Raw genomic sequence first — 25,047 nt, forward strand, 5'->3', positions numbered from 1 at the left:
AGTGACGTGCTGGGGAAGGACTTCCAACCTGCTTTTGGCACACACACAAAAAAGTGTAAAACAACAGTTGCCCTAAACTTCTGAATGGCGCTCTAGAGTCCCAAAGACACTACTGTTTCCTTCTAATCTACATCTATAACTCATGTTGCTATCTCTATAGCAAAAAAAGAAAAAAAGAAAAAACTAGCCATCCTTCAGCTCTGCTTCATGCCTTTCTTACGATCAAGCATGAGGGTGGGCAGGCGGGCATGGAGGAAGCCTTGGAAAGTTTACATTCCCCATAGACGATCATCCCGCTGGTACTGGGCATGTGGATTACATGCCAGAAGCTCCACTGCTTCCCCTGGCAACATGGAGGCATGGGGGTTAGTATGCATTGTCCCGGCCCCCAGAAATCCCACAATGCACTGCACCAGTGTGTGGTGCATTGTGGGGATCCCATCAGTGAGGGGTGGGCACCTTTCAGTGTTTCAGCACTGGTTGAAAGTAGCCGGCATTGACACATGGTCAGGTAAATGGGATTAAGGGAATGCTTGCTCCCTTAACCTCATTTAAGAGGCAGGCTACCTGGGTGGGTTTGCCGTGGAGGCACCGCCGAGAGCTGGTTGGCTCCTGGCAGTTCCCAAGAGCAGTTATTCCAGAGCTTAGCTGCCCTAGCCCGGTTTTGGCTGCTTGTAAGAACAGCTTCAGTGTTCAATGGCTGTGCTACTTGCAGAGTTGGGGCTGATCCATGCCTACCAAGCAGTCTGCAATCACAGTTGCAATGCTCCTTCTATCATTCCCAGTGTGAGCAGCATCACAACCATGATAATGCACTGCTTAGTAGGCACGGAGCAGCTCTGCCTTCACAAGCTGCACAGCCATGCTCTGGAGTGCATCCCAGCAACACACGAACCTCATCTACAGTTCTCTGAGCAATAAAAAACAAGGGATACTTAATAGTGCAATCCTAGGCATGTCTAATTAGAAGCAAGCCCCATGGAGTGTTACTTCCATGTAAGTGGCTAATGTCCAGCTTCATATCATTTCAACACATCAGGGTTTTCCATTGTGAGAGGGGAGCAGTGATTTTCTGTGACCTACCTTCCCTCAGCAGCCTTCTGTGCCTCCTGAAAATATGTCCCTGAGGATTGCTGGAATCACCAAAATAATATCCCTTTTTATGTGACCGAAAAGTCAGTACACATCAGTACAACATTAATCTAGAAGTCAACTAATGTGTCCAGGATTGCACCCTAAGGCCCTGTTTGGACGTAATGCGGAGGCGCAGGTCCAATGGAACTGGAGGACCATGCCCACCTCCCCTGCTCTCCCATTTGCATTTGGAAATTGGGCAGAGCTGTCTCTGTAGTCGGCAAGATTGCAGAGAGGCAGGGGAGCTGGCTGTGAGGGCTTCCTTCGTGACAGAAAGAAAGCCTGCACAGCCAGTTGGGACAGTGTGAAGGAGGAGCTTCCTCCCTTAACTCCGGTTCCATAGGGCCAAAACTGCGGTGCCAGCATTTTGCTGGAGCTGAGAAATGGAATTTGAGGCACCCAAACTCTACTCTGAACCAACATCTCAGATTGGAGTTTGGGGAGGGAAACTGCAGTTCGCTTCCCCCCACAAACTCAATTTCCCCAAATCTGGATGTGCGGGTTAGGAAACCGGAGGTGAAGGGACCCCTGGTTTCTTGTTATGTCTGAATTCAGCATCAGTGTGTGTCATATGGTTTCCAGTATACCATCTTTATTCTGAAGGATAATGGCAAACTGAACCTAAACTTATCCCTGTGATCTAGAGCTCTGAAGGACTCCTATATGTACACAATCCATTTAGGAACATAGGAAACTGCCATATACTGAGTCAGACCATTGGTCTATCTAGCTCAGTATTGTCTTCACAGATTGACAGCGGCTTCTCCAAGGTTGCAGGCAGGAATCTCTCTCAGCCTTATCTCGGAGAAGCCAGGGAGGGAACTTGAAACCTTTTGGTCTTCCCAGAGCGGCTTCATCCCCTGAGGGGAATATCTTGCAGTGCTCACACATTCAAGTCTCCCATTCAGATGCAACCAGGTCAGACCCTGCTTAGCTATGGGGACAATTCATGCCTGCTACCACAAGACCAGCTCTCCTCTCCAACTGAAGAGGAGTTGACTTCTTTAACTGAAGTCAAAGAGGCATTCACAGCTTGTGCAGAGATTTGTACACACATGGGAACCTTCACATGCTTGTTATATTGCACGCCATACAAGATTAGTCTTTCTTTTTTCCATAGCCATAAACAAAAAGTCAGTGTGCTTGTGATCTTCAGGTTAGTGACCCATATGCAGCAGTTTCATATAGGCTTTTCAAAAACTCCTTGGTTAAGTTTCCTGAGGACAAGCTGCGAATGGCACTCAGATATTACATCAGCTGCATAATAAAAACAATTACATCAACTGCATAATAAAAACAAATTCCCTGTTTCAGCCAAGATATAACTGCAGAATAATAGATCATGACTGCTGACATTCCCCAAGATACTGCCTAATCTAACAAGCCTATTCAGAAAGCTTTGTTGTCCATATCGGTTCATCTTTCCTCCTGGGTCAATTATGCTGTTTGTATTCAAATCAATCCCTTAATCAAATCCTTTGATAGTTTCAGCCAGCCAGGCGGATATTTATCACATAAATGTAATGGGAGCATCTTTGTTTCAGAGTGGCATGCTGCAATGGTATGTTTCCACAATGGACTATTTATGTATATATGTGTATATCCAGAGATCCTTCTTATCAGCAAGCAAAAATGCCTGGTCAGCTCCTACTCCCCTTTTAGTAGAGACTGATGAAGGAATCATATTCTCATTATGCTGATAAGACATATATCTCCCAGGCATGTGACAGAACATTGCAATGGGCTGTCTCTGAAATAGGCTGTTTAGTCGGTTTCCCTTAAAAATAGCTGTAATTTGAAAGGAAATGAAACTATAGAGCAAACATGGGCTGGAGAGATGGTCTTGCGGTAGTAATAATGAATTGCTCCCTTTGCTAAGCAGGTTTCACCTTGGTTTACATTTGGATAGGTGACTACATGTGAGCACTGTTTGCTGCAAGGTATTCCTCATAGGGGATAGGGCGGTAGAGCATCTGCTTGCATGCAGAAGGTCCCAGGTTCAGTCCCTGGCATCTACAGATAGAGCCAGGAAAAACTTCTGCCTGAAAACTTGGAGACCCACTGCCAGTCAGTGGCAGAAAGTGTAGACAATACAGAGCTAGATGGATCAATGTTCTGACTAAGGATGTACAAACCAGCTCAACATCAAACAGGTTCAATGTTGAGCTGGTTCAGTTCGACAGTCAGGGGTCGAACCGAACCACCTCCTGTTCGGTCTGACCTTGGACTGAACACCCTCCAACTGTTCAGGGGTTCACGGACTTTGTTTAACTCAAATTTTTTTTATGTCACTTACCCCCTCGAGGGGAATTGTTGGAGGTGGCGGGGGGTGTCAGCAGATGTTCCCCCTCCCCCTGCCAGCCTCAATGCAGCCAGAACTGGCCCATTTGGCCGGATCTTCCAGCCCGTTCGGGCCTTCCCCCTCGGCGAGGTGGCCATTCTGGATGCTGCCATGCCTCTGCAATTGGCCTCTGAGAGGCCTGCATTGAGGCCAGCGGGGGGGAGAGGGAACCTCAGTGGGAAACACACACACACACACACCCCCGCTACTTCAAACAACTCTCCCATAAGGGGTAAGTGACATTAAAAAAATTTTTTTTGAGTTTAAAAAAAAAAGGTTTGCAACCCACCCCCCCCCCCCGGACCGGACCGGGGTGGGGCGGGCAGGTTGAGGGGGTGTTGGACCAAAACTGGCCTGGCCAGCTGGTTCTGTGCACATCCCTAGTTCTGACTTGGTATAAGGCAGCTTCCTATATTCCAATGAACCCTGTGGAAGGAGATGTTTCCATACATCCACAGCAAGAGGAAACTTGTGAAAAAGTACTTTCCTGCAGAAAACCCCTAAGGACCAGGATCATACAGGATTCTGTTTATCCCAAAGTCCCTGTGAGCTGTTGGGAGTAGTTCACACACAATTTTGGTTTTTCGCTGTGTACCAGAATGTAACCGGATTTATATCCAGGGTAAAAAAAATCCACTATTTGTGTCAGTTTTTTGGGACAACTTCAAGTCCACAGTAAAGCCGCCCCGTAAACTCGTGGTAAAACCTGCTGTGCGTAAAAGCCCCAGGTGACTGAGGGCTTTACTGCTCTTCTTTTTACCGTACTCCTCTTCGAAGGGACTCAGGATCAGAGAGTCTATAGCCTAGATCCAAGTAGGGCATGGGGAACAATACATCAGCAGGAGGTTTTACAGACAGGGCTTTCCCCCCTGAATCCACTCCTGATTGAAATGTGCCAGTCCACATATTCGCTAAATTTAACTCGACCACCCTGTGTGCTATCAGGGACCAGGACAGACAGGGCTTTCTTTTTCTCCAAAGGGAGGCCGTGAATTCTGACTTAGCCCAATTTATGACCAGGGTAAAAAAAAATCCTCTATTTCCAGCAGCTTTTGGAAAAAAGTCCTGGGCTTCTGCTTTCTCCGAAGGTGTTGATGGAGGTGCTGACAATGGTCCACCGAATCCCTTGAATTAAAATGCCTCGAATCTGCTGCAAAGCAGATTCGCTCTTCAGATACCCATAGAGCCATGTGTGGAAAAACCTCCAGGAAGCTTCCAGCAACTTTCCCATGGGGTCATATTATATAGCTTGTGTCATCCAGCTACAAAGCCTTTAAGCAGTGGTATATCATCATATTAATAAAGTTGTGACCAGGTATTTTGCACCACTTATCCATATTCCTGTATCAGTATCTTGTATCGAGTATTGTATTGTATTGATAACTTGTATTGATGCAATAAACCGATATGCAGAAATTATACTTCAGAGCATTTGCAAAAATATCTGTAACAAATTCCTGCCAATCTATCATCTATACATATTAGCTAAATTTAGTTAACTTCATTCGGGAAACATGATATAGACATTTTCTGAGGATGTTGTTTATAAGTGAGGGTAGCTCTGTAGCAGCTTGCTTTCTAAACATAGAACATAAAAACCAAATGCTGATTAATGGTACCACTCAGACAACTATGAAGTTTACTCCTTTTATATTTGTACTATTAAAACTTTCCTACATTTACTAACATTTTGTATGTGATCTCTCTTTGCTTCTATCCAGTGTAGTGAGATCCTGTAAAATGATATAAGATATAAGTGTTCTCCTTATAGAAGTTAATGGTAAAATGCACCCACAATTGCAACAGCATATATGCTGCATTTACTTTCCAGAAGTCTGATTAGCAATGAATGTATTAATTAAGGGCGTATGCACTATTTTAATTTAAACAGGTTTCCACTCTTGCAGATTTATCTAGCATTAATTAGCCATCATGGGAAATGTGGCTTGATCAGCTGTTAAAACAACCTGCTGATATCAATTAGCCCATCTATTCGTTGAACTATTAATGAAAAAGACACATTGTTTAAAAAGAGAGCTTAATCATGTTCAGACATCATATTTGTGTTTATTGAAGACTAGTATTTTTAAGCCCGTTATAATAACGGGCGCTAGCTCCCCCTTTTTGCGTTCTTCATCTCTTTGTTGTTGTTGTTGTTGTTGTTGTTGTTGTTGTTGTTGTTGTGTTTGTTTGTGTCCCTGGTGTTTTTTCTTTCTTTCTCCCTGTCTGTCTCTCCTCCATAATTCCCCCCCCTTGTCCCTGTGTCTCTCCTTCTTACCTCCCTTTCCCCCCCGCTCTTCCTTCTCCCTCATTTTGTTCTGCCAGTCTGTGGATGCGTGCACAAATAACGGGTTTTTGCCCCCCCCCGCCCCTGGGCTGTGGGTAGGGGACTGGTTGTGACCTTTTTTTTTCTTGGGGGGGGGAATTGTGGGGACCGGCAGTGGCCGCTGTTCTAAGTTGTGTATATCTGTTGTGTAGTGTTGTCTTTGGGTTGTGTGTTGTGCTTGGTGTTACTATTGGTCACTATTTGTCTTGTTAGGGTTCTCTTGTAGTGCTTAGTGTAACATTTTTTTTCTAATTGTTGTTCTAGTTTCCAGAGCTGTTTGCAAAGAGGAAGTGAGGAGCTCGCAAAAAGAGCTCCTCTCTATGCTATGCTGCTGCCCAGACTGTTACAATGGACGCTAATGACGCAATAGGCGTACTTCACGTCCATACCGGCAGTCTGGGCAGAGGCTAACCCCAGGGAGGAGCTGTTTTTGTAAGCTCTTCACCTCTTCTTGGAGGTTTTTTTTTAACCTTTTTTCTTTTTTTGTTTCTGGCCGATTGCCGCGGGCTGCATTGGGTAACTTGGGTTTGGGCAGCTGGTTGGGCGGGAGGGCGATAGGCGGGGGCGGCGCAATTACCAAGGGAGTTTTTGGCACTTAATCTTGTGGGGAGGGGGGAAGCGGGGAAGGTGATTTCTGGGCACCATGGAGGGCGGGTGAGCGGGCGCGATTGCTTCGCTGCAATTTGTTTTGGCTGGCGTGGCAGGCATCGTTGGCGGCTTTGCCGCCTCCTCGCCCAGCTTCCCCGTCCTCCTTCTTGTCCTTTCTTCCTCCGGGCGGGCAGAGGCGGGGGCCAGGAGAACCGGCCAGCATGGCCGCCTTTCCCTGCCCGTCCCCGCCGTCTTTCCCTCCCGTCCCCACCGTCTTTCCCGCTGTTTTTCCCTCCCGTCCCCACCGTCTTTCCCGCTGTTTTTCCAGCATGGCCACCTTTCCCTGCCCGTCCCCGCCGTCTTTCCCTCCCGTCCCCACCATCTTTCCCGCTGTTTTTCCCTTTCGCTGTATTTCCCAGTCCTTTCCTCCTCCGGGCGGGCAGAGGCGGCGGTAGGAGAACCGGCCAACATGGCCGCCTGATCCCTTTGTCCGTTTCTGACTCGGCGGTTCTGGGCATGCGCGGAACCGCCGAGGGAGGCATGAACGCACGCTTGGTGTCCGTCCACAGACGGACACCAAGCGTTTTATTAGAGAGGATTCATGGCTCCCTAATCTTACAAAATTGTCTATGAGGGAAGATATCAAACCACTGTGTTGCCTTAGACAGCTGTCTATCTTTGGCTCTTTGTTTGCCTGCTCTGGAACCTGATCACCAGCCGATTGGCTACTAATCCTGCTGACCAAAGGACAGGCTGGCTCCAGGTTTCAAGAGGCCTTTGGCAAACTGACCTCTGCTGGGCCTCAAAAGTCTCTGTGATGCAACCACCACTCTATGGACCCAGGTCTCTTAGAGATCAGCGTTGAGCCCTCAGCCGCTGCCCAACAATGCTGATGCCCGTCATTTTCCTTGCTCTCAATTTCTATCTGTGAGTAGATTCTGTCAACGAGATCTCCACTGATGTAGCTACATTTTGTGCAGTGGCCTGCCCCATTAGGAAACAAATGGATGCTTGAACCCACAGGCAGAAGCAAAACAGTTTCCTTCTCCTCATTCCCTTCCCAGTGCTGTTCAAGTAATCAAACCACAAAGCTGAACAGGAGCAGATCTGTTTGAAGTGCACACAGCCTGAAGGCAAACAGCCCAGCCTGTGGGAGAGAAGAGGGCCTCTTTGCTTGCTAAAGTGGGAATGGAGTTATGATATCAAGTGAGATGAGAACGAATAACCCCATTTCTCATGCAGGAAAGCTGGTGGCAACCTGCGATGAGAGTCTAATACCTGCAGGGCTTAATTGGAGCTCTTTCCTGGAACTTGTTTCCAACCGTAGGTTTAGGGTGCACCAGAGCAATGAAGAGCACCTTTTCTTCATGGCAGATTCCATTACAACTTTTAGAAAACAAGTAAAACCACAGCTTTTTAACCAGGCTTTTAAACACTCATATAGAGTGTTTTCTTGTTGCTGCTGCTTCTGTGCTGTGTTTTATGGTTTGATTATGTATACTGTATGCTTAAAAAAAAACTTTTAAAATAGATTTGTATTTTTCCTTCTGTTCTAATATAATATTTGGGTTTTTTTTAAAAAAACTGTTGAATAGTTTTGTGATTTTTAAAAATTTATTGAAAACCACTTTGAGATTTTATTAATGAAAGGTGGTATATAAATCTAATAAATAAAAGAAATGGTTGGGTCACAGTTGCCATGTGAACTTTTCCTCTTATGCATTCGTCATATCTATTTAAAAGAGTGTATGCATGTGCAGACAGGACACACACAGAAGCTGAACATGCTGTCAAAAACTGCAAAAAGCTGTGACCGGATCAAATGGAGAGCACCCATGTGTGTGCATAGAGTATATATACTGTGTTCAGATGAGTGTGCATATAGAGGTCAAGGTCGGCAACTATGATCTCACTGCCCCCCATGCAAAATCAGTCACTAAGTATATGTGGTCTGGACAGGACTAGTTTGTGCCACCTTGACAGAAAGGCTCTACACATAATCATTGTGCAGAGCCGAAAGGGGTTCAGCAGGGAGAGCAGACTTGACCCACTCTCCCCATAGATGATAACTCACCCCTCCTGAGGTAAGTGGATCAGCCATCCAGATGATCGATGGCTTGGCTCCTGTGCTCCTGTGCCTGGTCATGGCTTGCCTGGCAGCTCCAGGGGTCAGGGAAAGGGAAGCACCACCGTCTGGTGCCCTGCCCCATGGAGCCCCAGTTATGTACCGCGTGAGTGCATGGTGGATTCCCGGGATCCCCCTCCCCTCTTCCCCCCTTCCTGAGTGTGCCCGCCATGGCTGCGAGCAGCTGCAGCAGACACACGATTGCAGAAATGAGGTTAATGGAGCGCTCCCTCTGTTAATCTCATTTAAGGGGGTGGCTACAAAGGTGGGCTTGCCGCTTTGGAGCCACCGGGCTTGCCTGCGGGCCCAGTGGTTCTCACGAGTGAGCAAAACCGGGCTGGGTTCCCTTATCCTGGTTTTGCTCATTCGTGAGAATACTTTCAGTATCTAACTGAGAGAGAGGATTAAAATGTTTTAAATACATACCGTATTTTCCTGAACCCAAGACTAGTTTTTCCCCCAAGTTCTTTGATGTTAGGAATTTGGAAGTTGTCTTAAATTCAGAGTCCTCTGCTTGTAGAGCAAATGCAGGTAAAATGTGTTGTCAGGCCCCCTTTGTCGCCCGTGTTCGCGACAATCCTGCCTAAGTCAGTTCAGGCCTCCTCACAGAAGCCTGTTTGTGCCACAGGCTGCCTCTTGTGAAGCTCTTTCCCCTTGGCCCTTGGATCCTAGAGCTCCCACTCACTGGGCAACTCTCACCAGACTGACCCCTCATCATCGACCTGCCAGTCTTTATATACGGCTGAGATCTCACTGATAGTCTCAGAAGAGTTCCCGGTCTCACAGGAACTCTCGTGAGACGTCCAGGTCTCACGAGACTTCAGAGCAAGATCTCATGAGCCCATTTCTGGGTCTTGTGAGATTTTGTCATTCGAGGCTGACACTGCGTCAGGATCAGAAGGAGGCCAGGATGTGTCGGCTGGGCTTGGCCAAGGACCCGTCGTGGCATCCGAGGGTAACAGGGCAGTCTCCGGATGCCAAGGAAGGGGCCCATCATTGCCCACCCAAGGTCTCTGGTGGGCAGGACGCTGCAGTGGGACCCTGACAGCTGTATTTGATCTGTATTTTTAAGTGATAGTCAAATTCAGAGTCATCTTCTATTCAGGTAAATATGGTACATAACAGAAGGTCAGTTCTCATGACCAAAACAATGTTAATTACATGGATATCTATACATTCCAAATGGCATGTGTTCCCATTTTTTGGTCATGAGAACTGAGACATTGTTTGTGATATCGGGTTGGCAACATGCCAACCCAATATTTAACCAATATTAAGGCTGTTCTCATGAGCAGCCAAGCCCAGGCTTGGAAACCACTGGGATCCATGCAGATCCCAGCACTGCTGTGTCACCAAACCCAGCTCTGTAGCCTGGCTTTTAGCCAGTGTTAAGGGAATGAGCAGCACACCCTTAACCCCAGTTACACGGTTGTGAGACCACTTGGGCTGCTTATCACGTAGTGCATTGTGGGATTCTGGGAAGCTCATTGCCATGTGGCTCCCAGCCACTTATGTGTGCCAGGAAGTGGCATGAAGGGCATGGAGATCTTATAGGGGGGGAGTTAGGTTTTGTGCAGCCTTTGCCACCCGACCACCCTCCCCACCTCTGGTCATGTGAATAGCCTTATTGTTAACCTAAGATTTGAACTCCAGTTGTCAGTGTCAGTTAAATAGTGCATTGCCAACTCAACACTGGGAAATGTCTGGCTTCTCACAACCAGTATCAGGAGTGTACACTCCATGGGAATGTATAATTTCTATCTAACCAGAAGTGTCCTCTCTACTATTTTTTTTCATTTGTGTGCTGAATTAGTTTTGTTCTGGGTTAAGGCAGTATCATAGCAATGTGTGCACACATATATTCAGAGTGGGACCTTCCTGATTCAATCTGAATGGGATCTAAAATTAACTGAGCGGATACCAAAAAATGTGTTTATGTTACACCCGTGTGTATTACACATGTTCACACCTTAGAGGAAACACCACTAACCAGCATCATTTTGATCATAAGAACTGGCACATACAATACTGAAAGAAAGCCATTTCAGCAGTACTTAGCAGGAAGATTAAGTTAAACCTTTTGGTTGCTGTGAGTGATGTTTCTAACACTGATAAAGTTGTTTAATTGTATTGATGGTGATTTGGAGCCTGGGAGACATATGGCTTGTCTTATTGGCTGCAAATGAATACAAGGCAGAAGAGGGGTCTGAGCCCAGTGGCCTCACATTTGCTGTTATGCTGTGTTATGCCAAGCTCTGAATTGCTCCTCTCCCTCCTCCACCACCAGACTTTCCATGTCTGTAGAGACAAACAGAGGAATAGGTTCAGGCCCTAGTTCTCTTGCACCACTTACAAAGCAACAGGGGCGTATCTAGGGGTAGGGCAGGCAGGGCACATGCCCCGGGCGCCACTTGAAGGGGGGCGCCATTTATTAAAATTAATTTTTTTTTAAAAAAAATGGCCACTGAAAACAAAATGGCCACTGTGCATGCTCAAATGGCCTCTGTGAGGCCCCCATGCCAGGCCTCGCAGAGGCCATTTGAGCATGTGTGGCAGCCATTTTGTTTTCAGTGGCTAATATATATATATATATATATATATATATATATATATATATATATAGCCACCACACATGCTCAAATGTTCCCTGCAAAGCCCTAGAGGCCAGCGAAGGGAGCGGGAACCTTTGCAGACCCATCCCACAGCCTTTAGGGGCTACAGGTGTTTGTTTTTTAAGTTAATATAATATAAGTCACTGTACACATATTCAGTTTGGCACTATGTACAGAGAATCAGGGCTTGTGAATAATGAGCTGAAGCTTATGAGCTAGGATTGTATTCATTTGCTCTTTGCTTCTTGTTATAAGTGAGTTAAATGTGATGTCTTAATAATATGGGTATTAATGGTGAGTTTGTCTTAAATCAGTGTGAAATTAGTATTAATTAGCCTTAGTATTAAGGCCCACTGGGAGCTTCTTGCTCTCTTTCTCTCATTTTAACTGTCTTTCTGAAATACTAGAATATATTCCAAGCAGTGACACAGTTTACTCTGCATATCTTTTAATTATTTTCAGAGTAAATAGGGAAAAGTCAAATTCTCCATTTCTTTTAAAAACTTACGTAATAGTGATGCTACAATGCATAGTAGAGAATTAGACATTAGTTTTCCAAGTATACCTCCACATAGTATTTGGCTTTTTCATGAGCCCCAGCATACTGAAATTTGTAGTTTTCTAAATTGTTTTTGAAAAATTAAAAGATTAACGAGCTTGACTTGTATTTTTCAGCTGATATTATGGTAAAGTTATCTGAAAGATGGGTGTTGGCTGTTTGGACAAGGGGCGCAATTTCAGTGCTTGCCCTAAGCGCTATTTTCCCTAGATACGTCTCTGCAAAGCAATGCAACACTCGTTATTTATTGATTCATCATTAACTTACAGAATTCACTATTGCAGGGTGTGGCAGTGATCACTAGCTTTAGGAGAGCCCTCTCAATGCAGGAAATCCTTTTATAATGCCTGCTTCTAAGGATGAGTTCATATGTGCATACTCATCACTGGATGGCTGCTGCTAAATGATGACAAAGTGCATATGTTGAAGAGCCATTATAGCTCAGATACCTCTGGGCTTTCATAACATCTCTTAAGCATACAGCATACATTGTACCAGGAAGTCACAAATTGGCTACCTGTAACCTAGGCATGTGCGAATCCTTCCTGAGATTAACTGATGCCTGCCCATCTCTTTATGCACACCTATGTTCATAATACATTTTTAAAATGCATTTATGTTTACATGGCTATTTTTACAGTATCCCTTGATACTGCAGCTCCCTTAACCCTGCTGACAGGCTTGTGTGTCTCCTCGGCTCCACGGAGCCAAGGAGATATAAATGAGTGCCTAGAATGCCCCCAAGGCACCCCATTCATCATGTGGTGCCTTGTGGGATATGTGGAGGCCATGAAAATGAGTCCTGATCTCTGTTCCTCCATGGTGCTCCATCCAATTTTATTTATTTTTATTTCTCTGTAAACTGCTTTGGGAACTTTTGTTGAAAAGCAGTATATAAATATCCATTATTGTTGTCTTCATGTGGGCACACAGCTTGCACACTGAAAGGATCCGGAGCACTCATCTGGGGAAGGATAGGCTGGCGGTCATGTGAATAGCCCCAGTATCTTGTATGAGCTTGGTCTTCTGATGTCATTTTGCTCACACAATACACCGTGCTGCTGTGTGAGTTCTGTCTTTGGATATTATGGTGCTCATGTGAGCAGTGTTATTGTAACATCCGCACTCTCTCTAAATACATTCTTCAGTCAACCACGTCAAAAAAAAGAGGATTGCCCCACTGACACCAGCAATCAGCACGAGGAGAGGAGCAGACAGGCTTCTGCAGTGTACTGATAAGGAATTATTGTGAAAGGGAAACTTGTGTGTCTCCTAACAACCACCCATCAGTTCTCTTGTATCACTGCCAAGCTCCTGCCTCTCACTTTGGGAAATTTTAAGAAATCAGATCACACCAAATTGATCATGTATATTGTTAACAGTCTGAAAGGAACATGAGTGCGTCTGCATACGTTCATTTTTGAGTATTCAAAGGTGATGTCACTGTATTCAAACATCTCCATCTCTGGACAAGTTACATTACTTTATTATTACTGTTTGTTGTTATTCAACACAATTTTACTGCCCCGTATGCAAGTCCCTGGGCAGTTCACAATCTAAAAACATAACAATTAAAACAGTTTAAAATACAGATAAAAATTCTAAAACTTAAAACTGTATTATTTAAAATAAATACATAATGTACCTTGTCCAAAAATGAAGATTTCCATATAAGGGACAAATGAAAAATAATGAATTGTACAATGAAAGGGAGTAAAAGCATCAATGTTTCAAGATCTGGTTTGCTTTTCTTTGTCAGTGGGTGGACATCATACTGTCCTAAGTTAGTTCAAGCCACTTTTGTTGGTTTTTCTGACAACTCAACAAATGACTCAAGTAGCAGGGGGAAAAATGTTGTCCACACAACCAAAAACCCTGGTGGAGGAGGAGGGAGGGTTGACGGAGAGGCAGGATCCTAGCTGCCTCCCCACACATGATGAAAATGAGTTTTAGGGCTCTGCTGCCTGCATGGCATACAAGCCATGCCACAGAGAGTGGCAGAGCAGGCACCTGAAAGAGGAAGTCCTCCAGCATCCCTCAATGCAGTGTGCCAGGAGTGTGGTGAATTGAGGGATTCCCCCTCAGTTGGGCACGCTTGCCGCCTGGCTCTGTTTGTGTTCAGGCTATCGGCAGCCCACATTTATTTATTTATTCATTTATTTATTTACATTTATATCCTGCTTTTCTTCTGAGGAGCTCAGAGCAGTGTACATGGTTATGTTTATCCTCACAACAAGCCCGTGAAGTAGGTTAGACTGAGAGATGCATGACTGGCCCAGAGTCACCCAGTGAGTCTTCCTGATCATAGTCCAACACTCTAACCACTATGCTATGCTGACACAACCAGATACCTGGGTATGCTTATGCCTTTCTACCAAGGTGATAGCCCGAGGTAAAACCTCGGACAACCTGGCAGGGTAGTGTCAGGATTGGTCTCGATCCCAGTGCTTCGCATGAGCAACCCTGGTAGGGATGCACAAGCCCGGATAGCTCATGTGGATAGCCTTAATATATTATCAACAGCAGAAGAGCTCCTATTTAGCTGTATCTATAGAGAGCTTATTTTTGTTACTATAATGTATCTGTTTACTTCTCATCTTTGACATGCAGTTGACACTGATTGCTGGAGATGGGTTTTTTTCCCCTAGTAGAACCTTTTGGGACTATTTCTTGCTCCTGCTAATGTCAAGTTGAATTTTACCTTCATTAGGATGAAAAGCAGATCCTTGGATTAATAAATACCACTACTGGGAATTTGAGTATATTTTGCAACAGTGTAGCAGGTTTTTCCTCCAACTTACTTGTTTAATCTGAATATTTCTTTTTGTGCATTTGTGTACAATTTTTTTATTATGGTTTAACTGTCAAAACTCCCAATATCTCTCAACAATTGTATGGTTTCTCATTATGTCCACCACATCTTATTATATTACAACAGCTACACTAGTGGATTTAATCGGGGACACACACACACACACACACACACACACACTACATTATATGGGCCCCTATTGAACTTCAGCCTCTTAAGCCACTACTGGAAAAAAAATACAATTTATACCCCAAAATATCAATGTTTTCATTTCTTTCCCTGCTTCTAATATAACAGGACAATTTAGCATCCTTTAAACAAAAAACTACTTAGAATATTATATGTGCAGCTAACTTTGACTACCTTCTAATGTATTCACTATGAATTATATATGGCTATTAGTAAGGATGGCTATATGAAACCTCAAAGTTGTGAAACAATACGACTCTGATGCCAGTTTCAGAGTGTTGCCGGAACAACTCTATTTTGGGTTCACAGAGAGCACCCCTCAATGCTATTGGAAATGTGGGTTCACAGTCTCCATTTTGGATACTTCAGTTCATGGCATCATGAACTTTTCACCGGCCCATATTTGGCACAGACTCACAGCTGGCTGCTTGAGCAAAGCATGGGGCAATGCACCCCGAGGTCATAATAGCTAAGACAGCAAGGGGCCATTCCCAAACCTCTCTCTTTATCTCAAGAGAAGGCAATCAGCCAACACATAGACATAATTCAAAAGGTACATCTCAAGAGAAGAAAATACTCCTTTTCTGCAAGAGGGATTGTTGATAGCCTTTGTTGTTGATAGCCTTGTCAGCACTCTCTGCCGCAACTCAGATAAGAGCAAGGATTTCCCAACCCGCCGTTAATAGCTCGATTGGTTGGCAACATCCAGAGCAGAGGTAGCCCATTAAAATCCCAAATCGTATATCTTTGTGCCTGGAGTGTCATCTCCATCTCAAAATAAGCCTTAAGCCTAGCTATTCACACCTACATGTACACTTCCACAAGCCACTCATGCTTTTTGTTTGGCAAGTCACACCCAAGTCTGACTAGTTCATGTAACTATGAACTTCATTGTTCTACCAGAGTTTCTGCCCTTCCAGAAACTCTTGGGAATGGTCTCCAGGCATGTTTTTAAGTATATGTAGTCGACACTGACTCAATGACACAACTTTACTTTACTTTACTTTACTTTACCGCTAGCCAAGCCATATGGCTCAGAATCTGTATGGATCTTTACCCTGATGGTTCTCAAGCATGCAGGTGGTAGCCCTTTGCTCCTCACTCTTTCTTCTTCGGGCCCTCATGCCTTTTTCTGTGAGGAGACCTGTACATGCACCAAATGCACCACTGGACTAAGGGTAGGTAAAACCAACCTCTTGCCTCTCTCAGTCTCCTCTCTCCTCTCTCTTCCTTCTCTTCCCACTCACTAAGGGTAGGTAAAACCAACATCTTGCCTCTTTCAGTCTCCTCGCTGCTTTCTCTTCCTTCTCTTCCCACTCTCAAGCAATTTCTACAGCAAACCTTAACCTGCAATTTGGACCCTAAGCTAAATTACCTCCAGTGAGATTCTTGTTGAAACTACTACTACTACTACTATTTATTTATTTATTTATTTATTTACACAGTCAGACAGGTGTTACTAACTGGTTTGTTTTATCCAGACATTGAGTCCTTCCCAAGGACCTAGGATGGCTGAATTTTATTGTCAATGTTGTTGCTGTTGTTATAGATATCGTTGCAGAATATAGGCTGTTCCCAGTAAAGCTGCTTTTTATAATTGGCTGATGGTGATTTCTGTGGCCCCTATGGTGTTGAGGTGCTCTTCAAGGTCTTTTGGAACTGCACCCAGGGCACCAATTACCACTGGGGTTATTTTGGTCTTCTTCTGCCACAGCCTTTCAATTTCAGTTTGTAGATCTTTGTATTTGGTGATTTTTTCTATTTCTTTTTCTTCTATTCTGCTATCCCCTGGTATTGCTATGTCGATTATTTTGACTTGTTTTTCTTTCTTCTCAACTACAGTTATATCTGGTGTATTGTGTGGCAGATGTTTGTCTGTTTGTAGTCGGAAGTCCCATAATATTTTTATATCTTCATTTTCTTCAACTTTTTCAATTTTATGGTCCCACAAATTTTTGGCTAGAGGTAGCTTGTAGGGGTGTGCAATTCGGTATTTTCAGTGTTTTGGTTCAGACCCAAACTGAAACACCCCTGCTCTGTTCTGTGCCTGAATTTTGCTCACCCGAATAACCCCCGATTCGTTTCGGATTTGGATTTACCCGAATCTTAATCTGAATCAATTCAGGTAAGAAAAATGGGTCCTGGGGCCAAAAGAGTGGGGTAGGGTGGTAGTGCCCAATGGGTGGAGGCTTCCACCCAAATTTCAGGGGAATTGGGCAAAGGGCTGATTTTTGGTGATTTTTTGAAGTTTTAGTGTCTTTGGGGCAGATCAGGGCAGAAAGTGGGATCTGGGCTAGAAGGGTGGGGTGGGATGGTAGTGCCCAATGGGTGGAGGCTACCACCCCAATTGCAGAGTGATTGGGCAGAGGGCTGATTTTTGGTGAATTTCTGAAGTTTACACGTTTTTAAGGTTTTCCCCCATTAGGTAGAATGGGGGGTGTATCGCTTCACGTCAGGGGAAAAGGGGTGGCCTAGAGCGGTGTGGGGTTGGTGGTAGTGCTGGGTAGGGGCAAGGAAGCTAACTGAATTTTTTCAAAGGATTTGGGCAGAGGGCTGATTTTTGGATAATTGTTGAAGTTCATGTCTTTAAGATTTAGATTCTATGATAGCAAATTAGAGTGGATTCATGGTGTGTCATTGAAAATCTCATTTGCTATCATAGAATCCACACTCAGAATACCTCAGACACAACAGAACCCTGTACGCCATGGGTTAGAAACCCATGGGAGTGGTTGGCAACCTATGTGCACTAAACCACCACTCGCTCTGGGCCACCCCAGCACCCCCCAAGTGCACTTATGGGGCTGCTGAAAGCTCCATTCTATTATAACTTATGAGAAAAAACCTTAAAGGCGCGTAAACTTCAACAATTAACCAAAAATCAGCTCTCTGCCCAAATCCTTTGAAAAAATTCAGGTAGCTGATTGTCCACTTATATTTTGCAAATATTGACCATGCAGGGGCTTATTTTTCCATTTTTCTGCTCGGTTCTTGTCTTTTTCTTTCTTGTAGGCCTGCTTTCTTTCACTGGTGTTGAATAGTTTCTCATTCTTGACAATTTTAAGTGCATCTTCTTCACTGCTCTTGATATATTCTTCAAGGCCTCTTTTCCCCTCCTCTACTGTTTGATGGACTTGCATAATTCCTCTTCCACCTGAGCTGCGAGGGAGGTATAGCCTAGCTACATCACTGCGGGGGTGCAGAGCATGATTGATGGTCATTATTTTCCTGGTCTTACGATCTAGCTTCTCTAGCTCTGTCTGGGTCCAGTCTATTATTCCTGCAGTGTATCTGATAACAGGTATAGGCCAGGTGTTTATGGCTTGTATGGTGTTCCCGCCATTGAGTTTGGACTTTAGGATTTTTCCAACTCTCCTGATGTATTGAATTCCAATTTTTCTTTTAACTTCAGTGTGTGCGATGTTATCAGCCTGGAGAATGCCCAAGTATTTGTAATGTTCTTTCTCTTCCAGGTTCTTGATGTTGCTTCCATTGGGTAGTTCTATTCCTTCTGTTTTTGTTATTTTTCCTCTTTTCATTATTAATGCAGCACACTTGTCTAGTCCAAACTCCATTGCTATATTGCTACTGAATATATGGACAGTGTTTAGCAGTGATTCAATTTCTGACTAGGACTTTCCGTACAACTTCAGATTGTCCATGTACAGCAGATGGTTGATTTTACTTGATGTTTTAGATGTTTGGTATCCGAGGCCTGTTTTGTTTAGTATTTGTGAAAGTGGGGTCATGGCGATTACAAACAACAGAGGGGATATTGAGTCCCCTTGGAAAATGCTCGTTGAAACTACTACTACTACTATTTATTATTATTATTATTATTAATTTGATATCTATACCGCCCTTCCAAAAATGGCTCAGGGCGGTTTACACAGAGAAATACTAAATAAATAAGATGGCTCCCTGTCCCCAAAGGGCTCACATTCTAAAAAGAAACACAAGATAGACACCAGCAATAGTCACTGGAGGTACTGTGCTGGGGGTGGATAGGGCCAGTTACTCTCCCCCTGCTAAATAAAGAGAATCACCACGGTAAAAGGTGCCTCTTTGCCCAGTTAGCAGGTGCAAAGAGATTTTATTGCTTTGAATAAATATATTTTGTCTTCCTGTACCTCCCATTTCTCCTTAATAAAACTTTTAAACTGCCTTTCTGCCTCTTCATCATTTCCAAAATGCAAAAGCTGCTCAAATTGATACTGTAACAGAACTGTTCCCCTAGCCAAGCTAATTCCCCACTCTAGGTCAAAAGCATAGTTTGAGAGTCTAGTCAGCACTCTGGGCAGTTCTGGTAAAAAGAGGAACAAGGAGGATAGCTGGTCTTGTGGTAGTGAGCATGGATTGTCTCCTATGTTAAGACAGGCTTGCTTGATTTGCATTTGGGTGACTCACTACTTGTGAGCACTGTTTGCTGTAAGATATTCCCCTTATGGAATGGGGCTATAGCTCAGTGACAGAGCACCTGCTAACATGCAGAAGTTCCCAGGCAGGGAACTCCAGGTTGGAGTGAGAGACACTCTTACCTGAAGCCTTAGATAGCCACTGCCAGTCAATGTAGATAATGTAGACAATTTGTCCCTCCCTGAGCTAGAGGAACAAATGGTCTGACTTGGGATAAGGCAGCTTACCATGTTCCTCATTGCCATTTGGGGGGGATGAGGCCATATTTCTGTGGTAGAACATCTGTTAGTGGTGGAGCATCTGCATGCAGAAATTCCCAGTTTCGATTCCTGGTATCTCTAGGTAGGGCTGGGAAAGACTCCTGCATTAAACCTTGTAGATGCACTGCTTGTAGACAATACTGAACTAGATGGACCAATGGTTCAACTTGGTACAAGGCACTTTTCTCTCCTTCTAACAGCAGGAGCAACTATTGCCTTTCTAACTGTTGTGGGCTTTTGAGTGGCATCTGGTTAGCCACTATCGGAAATAGAATGAGGGACTTCATAGAATTCTGGCCTGATCCAGCCAGTTTCCTCTTATTCAATATGAGTCAGTAGACCCCAGAAGCAATTTGAGAACTCCAAATGAACACTCAAGAAGCATTGAGGGGTTTTCGAACATTCCGATGGAACATTTGCAAAGCCCTGATGGCCACTGCTATTTCATCTGCTGGTACCCCCTCACCCTTCCTCAGAGCAAAAGGAAAAGAGAAGGGGATAGTGGTGGAGGGGTTAGCAGCAGCTGCTGGGGCATTTCAAGCAGAACTGATGGGGGCGGGGGCTGCTTGAAGTAATCTGAGCCAGCCTTAATTCTGCTTGCAAGCATTCAAGTACAGAAGTTCAAATATTTGAATACCTCTGCTCTGAATGGTCACTCCATCACTAATTATGTTGTAATCATGCTGGCTTCTAATTCTAGTTTTGAAATATTTCAGCAGAATAACAGCCACTTTAAACAATATCTGGTAGCCAACAATGCTAATGAAGCTTTTAATTAATTAAAATTGTAATTAAGCCAATGAAGTTTATTTTTTGTCTGTTATTCAACTTCTTGGTGGACAAACTCTGGATTTAAGATAAACCTTCTTGCATATCTGCCCTGATTTTGACTGCAGTCCTTCACACAGCTAGGTGACTTAAATCCCATGGACTTCAGTGATGTAACCTGCCTAACAGAATTACCAATATTTACACGAATAGAAGATGACACTAATACAACCCTCTCTAAAAATAAAGGTTAAAAACAGGATATATCTGTATTTACTGAAAGGAAAATGACTCTGAATTTAAGACAACCCCCCAATTTCTAAAATCAAAGAACCTGGGGAAAACCTAGTCTTGGATTCAGATAAATACAGTAAGGCTTGCAGCCTTCAGCTCCTCTGTATTTGCAGGATACACTTGGATTTTATCTCCATTTCAATACACATATCTAAGGAACAACTGAAATACTTTCATAAAGAGATTGTCAGATAAGATCATACCGACATGGTCACAAGAAAGTCAAAATGCCCTTGGTTAATTTCAGAAAACCTTTCAAAATAATTTAATGGCAAGTAAATAGGTTGAACTTGTACAATCTAATAAGCTTTTTCATTCATGTATGGTTCCACTCATTAAAACCCATCTAAGAGAATACTTGGGGTTCTATTAATTAGAGTTTCTGATACTCTGTGGGAATTACAGTAAAAAACAATCTTGTAAATTCTCATTAGCAAAGAATGTAAGGTGCAGCTGATCTTCAAATTGATTTGATACCACAGACACTGATATCTTGTCAGGTAATAACACTAATAAAGATCTTTGCCTGGGTAAGCAAAAAGTAGATACTGTATTGTATCCTTGTATAATGTATGTATGTACAGTACAGAATTGTCCCCTTTGGTTCATATGAGAAGGCGATAGCCTTACAAAGATAAATATACTGGAAGCACAGTTAATTATAATCCAGCCTTCTATACTTGCAGTTAGAAGAGCTGGATGTTGGATGACAATTAATATCTAAAATTAAATTATATTTGAAAGAGAGCCTACATTTTAAAAAGTATGAAGAAATAATTATACTGTAATTACCTGGTTCACAGGCAGCAAATGTTATCCATTTGAAGCTTGAGTAAACCCTGTAAGGTACTCTGCTATATATGACTTAACTACTTTAATAAAGTTGCCAAATTAATTGAAAGTCAATGGGCAATAGAGAGTGTAAAATGTATTTAATTTTAATAAGTCTGCCAGAGAATTAAATGGACAAAGTTGCTGTTCTATTATTGCATTAATATGGTGTGCTCATCTGTTTCTGCCCCTTTTATCTGACATATATGGGGGGGGGGTGTTTGAGGGGGGTAGTCCCCCCCCCATGCTACCATTTTGCAAAGGTTGATCTTCATGGCTCAGAGAATTTAAATTTTGGAAATGATGTTTTATCTGTGGGGGGGAAATCACACTTTTGGTTCATGGCTATTTCTCATGAACTCACTGAGCTGAGTCTCATGATCAGTGAGACATGCTTTGTAAGGGTAAGTGGGGAGAGCGGGCTAAGCCCACACTCCCCGCAGACGAGCAGGGCGGGAGCCCTGGGCGGCCGGATCAGCCATCCACATGACTGCCAGCTCTGTGACAGAGCCGGCAGGGGCTGGGAGGATCGGGGGCCATGCAGACCCCGGAAGCTCCAGTATTGGAGAGACCCCCGAACCGGGAGGCTGCTTTTCAGCCTCCCAGCTGGGGGTATACTCGTGAGTAGCTGCAGTGCAGAGCCACGACACTGCTACTCAAGATTTTAAAAACTGGGTTTTTCTGAGCACTCGCTCCGCAAACCCGGTTTAAGGGGAGGGGTAGTTAGGTGGGTTAACTGCCTGGAAGCCACCGGGCTCACCTGCGAGCCTGGTGGCTCACACAGTCAGACAAAATCAGGCTAGGCTCTTCTAGCCCAATTTCGTCTGATCGTCAGAATATCCTCACTATGTGTTTACTGGAACCTGGCACTTGCAAATCTGCCTTTGTATTTGCCATTTATATAGTGACCTCTCATTTTTCTGACTGTAATATCTACTTTTCCTTGTCTCTTTGAACCTGCTTCCTTTCCCTTTCCCCTATGGTTTTCAAGATTCACTTGATAACCTCTTGTAGTTTGGCCAATAGGCAAAGAAGACTTTGGTTAGGTTAAGAAATTACCACTATGAAGTCACAGACAGGTCTCTGTTCTCCCATATGTTTCTCAGAAGTGATGACATCTAAGGGCATACCTCCAACTGGCCCTACTTATCAGGGGCAGCCCCTATCTTCTGATACTTGCCCCTGATAAAATCAGTGTCTTTATTTTGTCCCTATTTTTCCATTTGGACTGAACACTTTGTTGCCGTGCTGTTTTTGTGAGTCACACATGATAGTAAATGTAAGTGCATGAACACTATGGCACCAAATTGTGCATAGCTGGACATTTCACACACTGCAGATGTTATGTGGATTATATATACTGAATTTATTGATAACATTTGGTAGGATTATTATGCTTTCCTAGTGTATCATTAACAGAAGAAAAACCAATTTGGCATTCAAGTCAGCTCAGGACACACTGCTACAGAGTAAATGAAAGCAAAATACAACAGGCAGTGAAAAGTCCTTAGTAATGGACAACATCCAGGCTAGTAGTTTCATGAATGGAAGAAGTTCCAGAGATCCTTGTCCAAGTCTAGTTTTCTCCCATAGAAGACTCACTGAAGCCCTCCTGCTCAAGTTGGATGCTTTCTGGCTGAGGTAGACAGGTAGTAGTAGTACCTGTCCCTATGGTGAAAACTGGAAAATTCACAATGAAAGCTGGAAAGGAAGGGCAACATTTCCTGCTCTTTGTCTTTCCCCTTTTTACAGACTTTACAGTGTTCATGGTTATATACCTATGCAGATGGAAAGATAGACAGATGTCCAACTTTATTCTCAGAAGAATTTTTTGAGGAAGGCTAAGTTCTTATTGCTTGTAAATGAATAGTATTTATGTATGTATGCATGTATGTATTTATTTATTTGATACATTTCTATACCGCCCCAAACCGAAGTCTCAGGGCAGTTCACAATAATAAAACAATACAAATAAGCAAAACATTAAAATCAATTAAAACTCCAAAAAGCTGACTAAAACGAAAACAATTTACAATATTTAAAATTACAAGAGCTAAAAGGCCTGTTTAAAAAGATGAGTCTTCAAAGATCTTTTAAAAACTGCTAGAGATGGAGAGAGTCTTATGTCAGCGGGAAGCGCATTCCAAAGTCTTGGAGTGACAACTGAGAAGGCCCGTCCCTGCGTGGCCACCAAATGACTTGAAGGTAGCCACAGATGGACCTCCCCTGACAAACGCAGTGGACGATGGGGATCATCCAGAAGAAGTCGCTCTCTTAAATACTGTCGGCCTATGCTGTTTAGGGCTTTATAGGTTATAACCAGCACTTTGTATTTTGCCCGGAAACCTATTGGCAGCCAGTGTAACTCCTGTAATATAGGAGTAATATGGTATTTTCAAGATGACCCGGAGACCAACCTGGCTGCTGTGTTCTTTACTAATTGGGCCATCTGAGGGGGCTCTGCTCCGGGTGCCGACAATGAGGGATGCTCGGCTGTCGTGCACTTGGGACAGGGCCTTCTCTGTTGCTGCCCCCAGATTTTGGAATGCTCTCCCAGTGGCCATTCACTCCTCTGACTACATCACAGTTTTTAGAAAGCTTGTTAAATCTTGGCTTTTTATCCATGCCTTTACATGATTGTTTTATTGCTGCTTCTCTGTGTTTTACTCACGTATATTTTTTATGTTTGTATTTTATAGATTTTAAATTAGGTTGGTTTTATATTTTTAACTTAATATTTTTATTGTCATTTTTATTGTATGTTTTTTAACTTTTGTAAACCGCCTTGGGATTGTTTTTAATGAAAGGTGGTATAGAAATGTAACAATAAATAAATAAATAAATAAATAAATAAATAAATAAATAAATAAATTGTAGTTTCCAGACTATGTACAAAGGCAGCCACACATAGAGTGCATTGCAGTAATCAATAGATGCCTCTTCTCTTCTGCTCTTTTCTAATGTTGCTGCCAACTCAATCAGATGAAGTTATATTGCCATGCCCACTTGTTCCTCATTGCAGCTCAGGGCATCCGCAGATTGCCTCTTGGCTGTATCACTGTTTCTAGTAATAAGGAAGCCTCCTTGTGCATTCCTCTGTATATATTGATTCTTGAGTGCATTCCTCTGATTTGAGGAAATGGGTCATTCTGGCTAGACTTTTCTTAAGTGATCTTAGGTCATTCATGCGATTGTAGGGGACTAGGAAATGACACTCTGATAGCCACTGCCACTTGAGCATGCACAGAAGGTGCCAGAATAGACCAAGCATCAAAGTACTGAGAATAGAATGCAGTTTCTCTCTCAATGAGCAAACCAAGGACAGATTCCCTCCCACAGATAAAACTCTTAGATTCAATGAAGTGAGTCATGCTAACCTGCAGATATGTATTAGGGGCAAGTCTATGCCATCCTCAGCACATTAACCCCCTAAGGGAAGATCATAGCCAGCAAATCTGCTGAGGCACTAACCACGGCTTTTCATTTGTAAATCTCTGTTCTTTAATCACACTCAGTTTTGCAAGTAAGAAATGTCTTTGTACTTTATTGTGCCCTTCTGAGTGCTCTAACATGGGTGTATTCTATCCACAATCAGCTTTCCCGATACCTCAGTGTATAATTTGGCTGTATGCAGGTTTGCACTAACTTGATTTAAATTCCCCACATTACGTCAAAGCATAATCATGAAGGTTGGTAACTACCGCACTTCAGAGCAAACCTAATATAACAGATTAATTGGTGAAGAAGGCATGTGCATTCATAAAAATGGTAACTGTTACAGACAAGCAGTCC

Source organism: Hemicordylus capensis, chromosome 5, assembly GCF_027244095.1.
Source record: "Hemicordylus capensis ecotype Gifberg chromosome 5, rHemCap1.1.pri, whole genome shotgun sequence".
Classification (NCBI taxonomy): Eukaryota; Metazoa; Chordata; class Lepidosauria; order Squamata; family Cordylidae; genus Hemicordylus; species Hemicordylus capensis.